Raw genomic sequence first — 13,636 nt, forward strand, 5'->3', positions numbered from 1 at the left:
ACTTCTGTACAAAATGTCTTTAAAGTTTTCCAACTTGCTTCACTCTTTAACACGATTCATGGATTCCCCTGCTATTTAGCTTCAGTAGACCACAAGGAACCAAGCTTCCAAACTCTCTAGATCCCATTTTTTGTGACATACATAGGCAACAGTTTCTTGAGGATCTTTCCTTGTTCAATTTCCCTAGTCCACATACTACTGAGATGCACTTAATTTTCTTACTGAAAGAACACATTTCTTTTAACTGTTTTCACAATACTTTCATCTTTTTGTGGAGAATACTAAGGATAGTAAAAAATAATTCCCATTCTCTCACAGCAGAATATGAGCAATTTTGATTGGAATTAGTACATCTTTTTCTAGCCAGCTTTGGAAGAATCAGCATTGAGTAAGGTCCAATTACAAGCAGATTTGTTGGATGCATTTTCCTTTCAGCAACAGCATTAGTCATCTGAAAATGTGTGTGGGTGTCCCTGCACTTATATTTTTCTATACTTCATAAAGAAACTCTCCCTGATAGCTTAAAGCTGCAATAAGCAGGCAAAAATGTCAATAAATATCGTTGTCATCAGGGTAAATGAGCTATTTGAGATCAGGGAGATCCCAGTGTGTTCCCTGATAAGGGAATTACATAGGATGGGCAGCACTGCTAAGACCATCCACTGTAATTATAGAACATTAAAGTATGTGTTCAATATTTGTATCTGCTCACCTTAAGAACACATCACGAAGGAAGGTATTTGAGGGCAAGATACGGTCTGAGGAAAAATAACTGACTTTGCCATTAAATAAAAACAACAGTCTAACCTGCTTAAAACAGCCGATACAGGGTGACACAAAATGTGATAGCCACATTCTGTGGAAAAAGGGATAACTGTAAAAATGATCTCTTAAATCTGCTTTATTTTGAGAGTTCAGGATATGAGAAAATTCATATTAATAACATCCTCTGTTTAAAAAAAAAAAAAAAAAAAGATACAGAGCACGAGGCACATGGGATTGCCATGTTTATATTTTAGGATAATGCTCTCCAAAGACTCTTTGAACATTTTCTTGCTTGGCTTTTGTACAGTAAGTATGCTGTGAGATTTCAGGCTGACCTTTAGCTTTTGGAAAACCCTGAGTCCATGTTTGCAGAACAAGCCTGCACATCTCAGCTAAACAGAAGAAGGAAAAACAGTGAGGAATGTTTTCTTATGAGACAGATGAATTTCTTTTAAACAAAGGAAACATTGCTGATTCAACAAAATACAGCTAGAGATGTGTTAAGTGGAAAGTAGGAGAAATGTTTGATCTGGCAAGCAAAATTTAAGGAAGGGGACATTTTTCTACAGCTGGTTGACAATGGTTGCCATTACACAGAGGGCGAGTGGAAAGATACTGCTTTTGCCTTGCCATTTCTTGGGTCTGCAATGCACACAGCCTGAAGAAGCAATGCTTTTTCCAGATGCATGTCAAATCCAGCATATTATCCTTTATGAGGGAATGGAATAAGCCACCTCATTGACTTGTTGGGTGCAATCTGCTGTGGAGGAGCACATAACATGCAAGGGAACTGTAGGATCAGCACCATCATCATGGTTGCCAAGCTCCCTGCTGGAACTGCCCTTGCAACTTGTCTCTCTCAGGCTGTACTGTGAGATAGAAAGGGGTGGCACAAAGGTAATGCCCTTTATTCATCTCCTTATCTGCAGGGAGATGTGCACCTATGCCCTAATCAATATTCATATCATCTAAGCTGCTTCTTAATGAAAAAATCAAATTACAGCTAAAAGTTGTTTTGTTAAGAATTAGCAACCTCAATCCTTTTTTGAGTTCTCACAAGCCTACTTAAAACACTACTAAAATTAGAATTTTGTCCTTTTTAATTCATTACAATCCAAATAGCTTAGGCTGAGACAATGCTAGTGGTTTCCAGACCCACTTTTCCCAGTAGATTGCTTTAAGGGACTTTTATACTGGGAAATAAAACTAATGTCTTGTTTGTTCTCAGATCTGACTGGGGACAGCAGAGTTCCAAAAGAAATACAAGAGTTATTTGTTTATGTTAAGATAAAGCCCTGATGTAAGATGTCATCTCATTTATGATTTCTCCCATAAATTTAGTGCACTCAGAACCAGATGCTTCTTATTCAGAGTGATTAATTGTAAGAAAACTTCCTAATATCTGGGTTTAAGGTTTCTCAGTTCATTTCATTTGGGTGTGAAAACAGAGAGGAATGAAGTGCAGAGAACAAATATTGTTCCAGAAAAAAATGGAGTAATTTTTCACTTCATAACCTGCAGTACTCTCAGCTCTTCTAAGTACAATACTTTAGGCTAGTCAAAACTGGTTTGAACTTCTCATGTTTCCTGCTGGCATTACTCAAATAATTTATAATTGAAAATCATTAGTGCTTTGAATGGGAAAGTTGACCTACAGAAAAATGAGAAGCAGGGGTATAGAAAAGAGAAGTCTGAGGGCCTTAACAGTAAGAGAAACAGTGAGCTCCAGTGCCTTGTGTGTGTCCACGCTCAAGTTAGTTGATGATTTCCTTATCTTCCTCAGCATGAGAATTAGGGCAGATGAACCATATGAGTGTTGTGCAATCCACACAGCATAGCATGCTTCCAGGTATTCCCTCTTTTTGTAACGTACCATAGAGCAAGGAATAATTCAGAATAATCATCAAGCAGGGGGATTCTCTGATAAAAACAGGTTAAACGTGGTCTTCTGTAGGTGATCTCTCTGAATGCAAAGTTACTACAATGCCCACAGGCAGAGAAGAAATTGCTTAGAAAGGAAATAAAATAGTAAAAACCAAACCACTGTCAGAATTGGACAGGAAACAGAAATTCCATTTCACTGCTTTTTAAGGTGTATCTTCAAGTATAAGAAGTTTCAGTTTTTATAAATCATGTTTGGAACTGCTGCAGTCTTTGTAAATGACAACTGACATAATTAAACCAACTTCCTCTAAGCAAGCTAGTCATCAAAAAACCCTTGATTTCTGCTTTTTTACAAGAGATTTTGAGAAAACATGTTAATTTAACATATTAAATATCCATCTGGACTACACACAAGTGCTAAAAGACAAATGAGTGGTGCCTTATAAGAATCTATCTTGCATGATGCAAACTTTTGTTCTTATATGCTATGCTTCTAAATACACAGATACTTTCCCTTAAGGAAAATCTGGACAACAGATCTGGATGAAGCATAAATCTCTACATTAGTCATAATTAACTGTAGGGAAAGATTTTATCATTTCATGGTCCACACATACTTGGTGGTCCACACATACATGGTGCACACTTGAGGGGTGGTATATAGCATTCCCACATTTATTGCTCAGAGCTGAAGCTACAGTTTGTACACATCCAATGACTCTCTACAAGGCATTGGTCTTTGTGTAAATCTCCTGCCATTTTGGTACTTGATAGTGTGAATAGGAAGCCAGCACAGCTGTTGTGACACAGTGCTCACAGCAAGCCTAAATGCAGCAATTGATTGAGAGGGTAGACAGCAGTGCTAAATCAAACAGTTAATTTCCTTACATTACTCACGCCAGGAATTGTTTGAGTTTTCTACATCTCACTGCATACATGCAGTAACAAGAAGAGACTTCCAGAAGTTTTTTGTGTATTTCAGTCTTGAGCTGCTCTTTTTCAGTGTGTAGAGCCTCTTCAATGCAGATGACTTTTAATGCAGTATTCTCCAAATGCAAGGTGAACAAGCATCTGCAGTGGATTAGGGTGACGTCAAAGCCATTCCAGATTCTCCATATTAGACATGAACTTGGGTCAGGAAAGAAATGAAGCACTTGTTCATTGAGTCATCCAGACACTTAACTCATCTCAGACATACTTTGGGAGGTAGTTAACACTCCCAAATGCAAAAGTGATCTGAAATCTGTTTTGCCAGATGAGTCCAGATGCCTGATAAAGGCACTGGGAGTTATAGGAGTCTTACTTTCCATAACCAGAGTTTGCTAGACACCAACAAGTGGAGTAACCTTATCAAGATGATTGCAGAATCCTCTCTAGCACAGACTGTAACTTCCTGCATTGACCCCAGAAGAATGGGAGAGATCATATACTCTCTTCTGTGTCTGCTGCCCTCTTGAGTGAAGCCAGCCTGGGCCTTGTGGAGTCTCAATTCTGCACTAAGTTATTCCAGGAAGGAATGCATTTCTCTTCTCTTATGCTATTTCTTTTCAGACACAGAGGTAAAGTGCCTCTGTGCTTTCAAGTATTCATGTTGCAGGCACTCTTTCTCTCAAAAATATGGCTGAGATGAACCAAGGCTGTTTGGGGCACCATTCAATACATGTTTAAGTGGGCCTTTTCAGTTCTGTGGCAGCTACACATTCAGTCAGGTGCTGTAGACTGGGCTCCTGGCTGGTTTTCCCCCTTTCCCCTAAGATTATTTGGATGGTTGCTAGCACTGAGCAGAGATGTGTGGGGCTGCTTGAGCGTTGAGGGGCTGTTACTCCACTGATTGGAGCTGAAACACCTCACATCTACCAACCACACTGATGACCTCTTGCAGTGGGGTTTGTCAAAACCTCAGTCACCATAAATCAGGACTTGCGGCCAGAGTAAAACTTCACTCAAGAACCACTGTAACCAGCTTCTAGCCCAGAGGATTAAACCAGCATAGGCAACTCCTGACAGAAATTTACCTAAACTCTTCTAAAATCCTTCAGTGAAGGAGTTTCTGGGACTCCTAACTTAGCAAAATCCTTCACTGTCCTCAAAAATACTGAATATATAAACTTGCATTTTCTTCACTGCAAAGTTGATTTCTTGCTGTTTTAAGCCTACAAAAAAGAATCAAAATTTTTCCTGCCTTCTTTATAATAGTTTCCTGCTGTGAAGAGGTTATGTCCTCCCTCCCATCTCTATTCTTGGTTTTGTGGGGTTTTTTTTCCAAAAGAGAAAGACTGAACACAGTAAATTCCTCCCCAGCCTCCTCATAGGTCGTGATTTCTAACTCTTTGAGCATAGTTACTGATCTACTTTGGACCCTTTCCAATTTGCCCACATCTTTCTGAACTTGACAGGGTATTCACAGCACCAAGATGAATAATTACCTCCCATGTTCTGCAGATTGAGCTATCCTATTAATATGGCCCAGGATCATGTTTCCCTCCTTTCCTAAGGAAAGGACCCAACAGACAACACAAAACCCTACCACCTATCTCCTGCCCCAGGCTTCCCTTATTCAGTTTAGAACCCCACTAAGCCCACTCCAGAACCTCTGTGGCTGAGCTGGTATCCACAAGACACATCTCGATTTATAAATTCTATTTTCCAAGTGAAAAAGTTTGTGTTGCTATAACAAGTTATAAAAATTTGCTTTTTGTCTTGCCAGATCATTTTCAATGTGGCTCTTTTACAATGCCAATAATCACACCTTGTGGGCTCTCATTAGTCAATTATATGTGTGTACTCTTGCTTCATTGAGGGATTAATGAAAAGAAGTAATAAAAGGGCATCCTTTACCTAAGTATATGTAAACAGTATATCCAGTATATAACAGTAAACAGTATATGTAAACAGTACATCCAACACTGCTTGGATGTAGAATGTTACTTTTTTTTTTTTCCTTTAAAATACCATTTTCCAAAGGATCTAACCCTGCAAAGTCAGACAATAATGATAAATGCTTGATACAAAGCATAAGTGATACAAGCTTCAAAGGCTTGTAAGGAAATTTCTTCCCTGGTGTCTCAGAGTACAACATTAGTAGTTTTCCAAAGATAGAATCTTCTGGCAATAAAGCATGGTATGCTTTGTGTAAGGAAATACAGAAACTCACAGGAGATCTGTCATTAATGATAAAAGCCAATTTTCAATCCCATGGGGATACTTTCCTGCATAGAGAGATTTGGTGAAAAGCCTCAAGTTCTCACATCAAATAACACATGAGAAGACAGAGAAGAACAAGAAATGCTCTATGAGAATGGTCTTAGTGAGGATAAAAAAAAAAAAAAAGATAAAATGTCCCTATCTCAGCTAGATCAAACTTGTGATTCTTACTGTTAATCTGAAGAGATCATAAAAATGGATTAAGAAATGTGAAAATGGTACTGAAGAATTTGCAATACTTTGAATGTGCAATATGAATGTGCTCGCCTCCATCAGAAATTATGTCTTTTAATAAAGAGCTGCTCGAATATTTCACATCAAATTACTCATCTTTGTAAAACTGAGTTTTAAAGTCAATAGCTTTGAGGAGCAAAGAGTTTTAATGAAGGAAAGTCCCAAGCTTTCTGGGTTTTTTGATTCACTGCATTTTGGTGGTTTGTGGTTTTTTTATCGTCCTCAGCCTATCTGAACAGATCTTAGTGCTCATATTTCACTTCTGTCAAAAAATGTTCAGACATGGAAAATTACAAAAAAGCCACCCACTACTGTAGCTGCAGCTAATGTTTTTTTGTGGTTGTAGTACTCCTTTTCCTGAATCTTAATTTTGACCTTATCTCCTTTTCTTTTTCCCTTGTCTTTGTTTCTCTGCTCTCTTTCACAATATATCAAGATAACAACATATGCAGAGTAGCAAACAGCACTCTGGCCTGAAATTTACACTTACTTACAAAACCATCTTAGTTTATTGAACTGGTTTTTTGAATTGAATTACGACTACTAATTAAAAAAAAAAAAAAAAAGAAAAAAGAAAAAAAAAAAGAAAAAAAAAACAAACCACAAAAAACCCCAACAGCACATCATGATACCTATACATTTAATTTATTGTAATTTACTTTGGGTAGGCCTTTCAGTGGCCATTTCTGATAGGGAATGACTAGGAAGCGGGATTTTATGGAAAGGGGATGATCATTTTTCTACGAGCAGACATTTTAATTTTCCTTACGTGGGGATTTACTGCCCTCTGGTGTTTGAGACGAGCACAGAGCAGCCAGGGCACAGATTAACTTCAGCTGTAACACCAGCTGACTCGGGAAACCTCTAATCAGAAAATAGCAGGCTCGCCTAACAAGCACAATTACACTTTGCACCGGTGGCAAAGCTTTCCACTAAAATTCCACTCAATTACTGTGAAGGTCGTTGTTATTGTCTCATTAAAGTAAAGCTACATTATATTGTATTGTACAAAGGGCACAGCATGTGTGTGTGCACCTTAGCAACAGGAGCCAAAAAAAAATCAGTAATTATCAAAACGGATCAAACTCCACTACCCTGCTTTAATACATAATTGGCTTGTTCAAAGAGAGATTGGGGCCCTCTGGTGGAGAGGAACATTCATGGAAATCCAGAACTTTCTGAAGCTAGAGATAGCAGTTACAACTCATCAAAATGTGGTTTTAATAGCGTCAGTTATGTTTTTATATGCATGATTTATGATAATTCCATAACACTTTTATAATTTTTTTTCTGTATCAAAGGAAAGCAAGGATAGTGGTGTAAAAGGCAAAAAAATTCCATCCTACGTTTGCCTGGTGTTCTTTATCTGTGATGCTCAAATATTCAGTTCTAATGACGAGCATTTATGGTCATGTATAATCAGATAATACTTAAAAGTACTCAAAAGAAAAATAACCATTTAGCATTTCCCCTCAATCTCATTTCTTTTACCCAGTTTGTTTACTTCTTTCTTGGATGCTCAGAGCAAGTATCACAGCAAATATGTTTCAAAACAGCTACCCAAAAGGACTCTGGGAGTAGTAAGATGTTTACAAATATTTTGGAATTGGTGGCTTCTCAATTAAATCTTTATCCTTAACTACTTTCAGGCTCACACAAACACATGCACAGTGCAGCTGGTTTTTGTAACATTGTGCATTTTGTGCTGCTGAGTTATCCTTCAGCTAATAAGAGGAGGCCTGAGGAAATAATTGTACAATCATGACTTACAGACTGATGGTGTTTGTTTACAACACAGTGGTGTTGCTTAATCCTATTTGTCTCCTACAGCAGCATTTCAGTAAGAAAGTGCTTCTTCTTTTGTGTTAAAGAAGTGCTTGGGCTCACTACATCATTTAGGACTTTCTAATATGCAGAATATGTTACTGTCTGACATGACTAGAGACTATTGAGCCCAGAAAACAGAAGTGTGCTTATCTAGAGGGGCATGAGAGACAGACATTGGAACAAAGCTTCAGAAAAAATTGCAGATTGAGTTTATACCGGCATCAAAATCTTGAAGTTAATATTTCAAAAGGAGTTCGCAACTGAAATATAAATATAAACCAATTTAAATGATCAAATATGTATCCTTGTACTAACCATTGCAGATGATCAATCAATGATGATTAAAATTTCAGGTGTGATGTTGTGTCTCCCTGGTTTTCAGGACTTTGAAGTTTTTTCTTTGACATATCCAACTAACATAGTGAGAAAAGCTCAGGTGATGCAGGATTATATACTTTGCTGTGATCAAACTAAAAAGAGATCTTGCCTCAGTTAATACTCCCTTTTCTTAGGTCCAAAAGTGCCTTGGAGCTTATAGTCTTTTATCATCTTGGCATAGGCATTTGTATATTAACATATTCATATTCACATTTTACAAATGGAAACACTATGTAACACATTCATATCATTAAAAAGGTAGTGTTGATGAAATGGAAGCTTTTAGTCATTTAGCAATTATCAGGTCTGATCTCCCTATGGACAGTAGCTAACAAAATAAAAACAAATGAAACGGCAGAACAGTGTCTTACAAGTGAAGCATGAAAATTTCAGTGGAAACCACACTGAAGAAATTAATTGAGAATACATTAAGACAAATGACTAAGCAGACGTACAACATTTTAAGAAGCGGCTTGTCAATATTAGAAAATTTCTGCATCTGTTATTAAAAACGAGACGGAAAAAGTTCATTGCCACCTGAATGCCCAGCAAGCAAAAGTCAGAATTAATTACCCAACCTTCAGCCAGTTGCTCGTTCGGCAAACAGTGCGGAGATTTGTTTAATCCCAGAAGGAAACTGTCCAGGAACTGTGGAAAGACAGCCCGGGATTCCTGCCTGGAGACAGCTGCCAAGGGGATCGAGTGAGGAAAGCGCCTTTGGGCAGGGCTCGCCGGCACAGCGGGCACACGGGCAAGGACGAGGGGACGGCCACGGGGACATTTCTGAGGAGCTTCCTCAGGGGAGGGACAGAGGCACCTCAGAGGGAAGAGACACTTCCGACTCCTGTACGGGTGAGGGGCTGCTTTGTGTGGACGCCCTCCTGAAGAACGCACAAGGCCTTTAGCAGTACGGCACAGCAGAGCTAGGGCCACGTTCCTCAGGTTTTTCAGGAACGACGCCTCGCCATTCCTGCAATTCCCTGACGGCGGCAGGCCCTCAGCGCTGGCCGCCAGGGGGCAGTGCGGAAGCGCGGGAGGCCCGCTCCCCCCGTGCCGTGCCGTGCCGTGCCGTGCCTCGGTTCGGGCCTGCAGGTGCAGCCCCCAGGCTCCAGCACAGCAAGGGCCAGCTGGGCCCGCAGCTGATCCCGCCCTGCCCCGTACCCGCACCGGTGCCAGGAATTCAAGCTGATTTCACCCATAACTCTGCAAAGGTGCCCGTGTGCCCCGACGTACTTCTTGTGCCCCGAACTGCTTCTCATACCGTTAAGAATGAGGCAGGATCAGTATGTCCCGTGTTTCTAAATGCTTGTAATTTTATTTCTTTTGAATTAAAAAAAAAAAAAAAAAATCAAAGTAGAGGGGTTATTTCTCGTGCTATTCCTGGCTCAGTGCACTGAGTGGATGAAAGAATTTCCCTCATTCAAGCTGTTCAGCCATTGCTGCCTATACCCCAGCTTTGCCACCGACTTGTCTGCAATGTCTTACCCCCTGCACAGCCCAAGAGCACTGTCTTTCCTAATGTTACAGGAATGCACACATTACTTCCAGTTCCTGTTTTTTTCACCCCTCATTCAGTGTAGCTGTTCCCCATTTTTTTCCCCTGGAGCCAAAGGGGTTATGTCACAGCTAGCCAGACAACATACAAACAGAAGTAGAAACCCTGAGCAAGGTAAGACCAGCATCATTTCAGTCCCATCCCTAACTCAGAATTCATCACAGCAGCTGTGTTGGACTACAGAAGAAGTGGACCCGGTGTCCTTAATTTAGTTCTGTTACCTCATTTAGTCCTTACTCAAAGCAAAACCAAATTGGCTCCAGCTGCTGTGCTAACATTGGCAACAGCTGCTAAAACCAGTGTCACCTGGGCTGCCTCTGAATGTCCAACCAGACCCGAAATCCAACAGCTTCTCTCCAAACTGCGAGAGAAATCACAGTGAGAATATTAATTGAGAGCACAAGTTTGTCCAATTCTGTACAGATTTTTTCCCCCTCTCTATTAATACAAGCCCAGAGATTAAGGGTAACAGAGTTAGGTGTTTCCTGGATGATTCTATGTGACTAAAAATCAAGCTTCAGAAGAAGCCTCCCCAGCAAAGCCAGAATTTCAGATACTCTTCCATTTTCCTGCCATTAGCTATGACTACTATTCAGAGCCCCCCTGACCACTGTCTCTGATGGCTTTGCTGTAGCACCCGTTCAGTTTAGGTCCACTTTGTACTCAGGATAACTAACAAATATGTACCTGTAAAGGCTGAATCTGTAACATCAAGCTTTACTTAGTTTCCCCATTAAGAAAACAATGATTATTTGTGGTGTTTTCCCTTGTGTTGTCACATGTTAGCATAGCAAGTTGTCTTTTGGCATCAAACTCTGCTTGGAGGTCTCTCTTCCCTCTTGCATCATCATTTCAGATCAAGAGCCTTGTCTGACATTTTAAATGGCTAAAGCACTTGTTTCAAGAAGTTGAGAGAAATTAGAATATTGAAAAACAAATATTGAGTCTTCAGTTTTCCTCTCAGTTCCTTCTCACACACAAAAGACAACCAGATGACAGTATCTTTGTGGTTTTCACTTTTATACAGAATTATTCTTCCCAACTGAGTAACAAATACTCTTCTCTATAATAAAAAAGTAATGGTCTCCCAGCACAGCCTTATATAGTTCTTTGAGTAGAATCTCTCTCTAAAAATAGAAATCTCTTTGACATTGAAGCTCCAGGCAGCAAGGAAACTGTTGCATTTCAAGCTGAAGCTTTTGGAAAGCGCGCTCTGTATTTCCTTTACGAGTGTCCCACAAATGTTCAAAATGCGTGACCTGTCCTATCGTGAACTTTGAGCAAACAAGATTTTGTTTGCAGCCGGTGCTGTTGCAGCAACACCTTCTTAGAAACAAGCAATAAAAAAAGATGCAGCACTGGCAAAAGGTGCTGGACTTACAGCTCTGCAAAAATAACACTTTCTTTCCCCCCCACCCCTGCCCCCAGACACAACTGCCAGCTTTTCCCAGACTGCCTGGCTGGGCACGATATCCTGAGTTAAGCCAAACACTTGCACTGAGGACAACAGCACAGAGAAAAACAAACAAACAGAAATCTCACACATCAGGGTAGCAGTTTTTTCCAGTTCTCAGGCAGACATTCCTCTTGGGAATACACAGAAAGGAATGGGCAGGGGGAACACAAATCCTCTTCATCCAGCCTTTGAAGATGTTGACAAGTTGCTCTTACTAAAGTCAGGGACTAAACAAGCCAACTCTGCCAGCATGCTGGAATTGGAGACTGCAAGAATAGGAGGTCTAATTCCTGGGAGCACTAAGTCCAGGAGCATTAAACAGAGCTCAGCACCTCTATGTTAGACTGGCCTCAGACACAAATGTGCAAGGACAACAGCCACCGTTGAACATGGGAGCCAGAAGTCTGGCTCAGCTTCCACAATTACTGTTGGAGCAAAACAGCATTTCCTCAGTGCTCTGACTACTACTATCCATTTGCCATGCCAGAAGAGTTCATCTTCTACCACTGTAATATTCCCCTGGAAGCATATTTAACATGAATTTGAAATTGCTGACATTTCCAAATTATGAAATGTGGGTACTGATCTTAAAATCTGGATGAGGAGATGGGAATATTATTCTAGCCTACCCTGGGAGAGATTCATTCTTCGTTCAGCCTTTAGTTCCAGGGCAAATCTCATGCTCTACTTGATTTTAGTTACTTTGGTTTTAGTCTGGTTGGTCCCACACCTGATTTACACAGGATTTTATTTAGGAGCTGAAAGACAGATCATGAATACTATGCTCTATGTCAATTTCATGAAACCTGAATGATTGTCACACGTGTTGAAGAACTGCCTTCACAACAAAGGATTAAGGGGGTGACAAAGTGATCTTTTCAATAGAAATATTTATTCCTGTTTATCATTGTCTTTGGTTAAAGCCACTTCAGATTAAGCTACCGAAAAAGAAAGGTGAATTCTTGTGACAGTTTGCATGAATCCATCTATGGCCATTTTAGAGCTTGATAAAAAAGATAAAATTAAAACTAGGCAAATTCTGAAAATATTCTTTAAAATTTGATTCTCAGATAAGGAAATCTTCATGGCAGATTATAGGCTTTAATATTTTCGTTAAAAGCACAGGTTAAAAATCTTGCCCATTGCTGTTGCCCAGGCAGGTGAGAAAGCCCACAGAGGGAATATTTTTGTCTCTTAATTCCCTGGATGTTTTGAAAACATCTCTCAGGATGTTTTCCCCATCGTTAGGGCTTCCAGCACAAGCACAGAAACTTTGTCTGCTCTTCTGGGAGGAGAAAAACTGACTTCCCAGATTTCCAGCCTCCTCCATGCTTGGATATCCCTGGTGTACATCCACTCTCAGAACCATCATTGCTCCTTTCCTGGCCAGTTTTATTTGAGTCGCCAGGGAAAGGTGAGGCTGATGAACATCCAAATTTCCTGATGAGTCACAAAACAGGAGCTGTCCAGGACAGCAGCCAGACAACACTGGAAGGCCTTCACATGAACCTACATGTTGGCACTCACAGAACATTCACCAGCTTTGGCAGAGCTTTTCCTCCTAAACACCAAGGTGGGTTGGCCTGACACTGCCTCAGTTTTAAAATGCTGTTTCAAAACATTACGCCCTAAGCATGAGGGATGCTAAGGAAATTAAAATATTGATAATTGATTCTGCATGCTTTCTTTGACTGTTTTTTTTTAAATTGTGAGTCTTGGGAGACTTGTCCGAAACTCTACCTCATGGCTAAAGCTACTAGTCAATATAAATTTGTACACTACTTGTCTAAGATATGAAGAATTGAGCAGTTAGAGAAATGACAAGGAAGAGTGAAAATTTTGAAATTTGTCAGTAAGAACTTTCCTGGGAAGTAGGGAAGCTTGAATCTAGCTGACTTATATTGAGTAGTGGAAGGAATAGATACAGTTCAGAGAGAGCAACACGGTAGAGTTTCATGTGAAGCCCTGAATAATAAATAAATAAATCTAGCATCTTTCACAGAGGACCATTTTTCTTTTGACTAATTCTAAGTTTTATTTAGTTGAACAGTCCAGGTGAAGATGACCACAAGCACTGGGGGCTGGAATGCAGCCCCTGTATGGAGCTCTCAGCTGAGTTTGGGCCACTGTTTGATTCATACTTCTCAAATGACTTGGAAGACTGTGCTTTCCTGTGAAGATTATTTGACATTGGGCACTTTGTTTGTGCATAACACAATAATTGTTTGATGTATATTATCTAGATGCTGCCTTTACCAGATGCTCATGTTATTTGGTTTCTTTGAATAATGTCTCTCATTTGTGCTAATACAGCCACCAAAGCCCCCCTAATC

The 13,636-nt window shown here is 39.9% G+C and overlaps 2 protein-coding genes across 3 annotated transcripts in view; one reads left to right on the forward strand and one right to left on the reverse strand.

Annotated features, from left to right (window-relative positions):
* Positions 1–11,520, reverse strand: part of SEC24D (SEC24 homolog D, COPII coat complex component) — a 95,834-nt gene extending 84,314 nt beyond the window's left edge. Inside the window, exon 1 of the mRNA XM_041398921.1 lies at positions 11,390–11,520. The gene's annotated coding sequence lies outside the window, so the exon portion shown is untranslated. The remainder of the gene's footprint in view (positions 1–11,389) is intronic.
* The window catches only part of SYNPO2 (synaptopodin 2), a 78,357-nt gene that overhangs the window by 27,633 nt on the left and 37,088 nt on the right, over positions 1–13,636 (forward strand). The window lies entirely within an intron of this gene.

Source organism: Onychostruthus taczanowskii, unplaced genomic scaffold (assembly GCF_017590055.1).
Source record: "Onychostruthus taczanowskii isolate IOZ18803 unplaced genomic scaffold, ASM1759005v1 scaffold150, whole genome shotgun sequence".
Classification (NCBI taxonomy): domain Eukaryota; kingdom Metazoa; phylum Chordata; class Aves; order Passeriformes; family Passeridae; genus Onychostruthus; species Onychostruthus taczanowskii.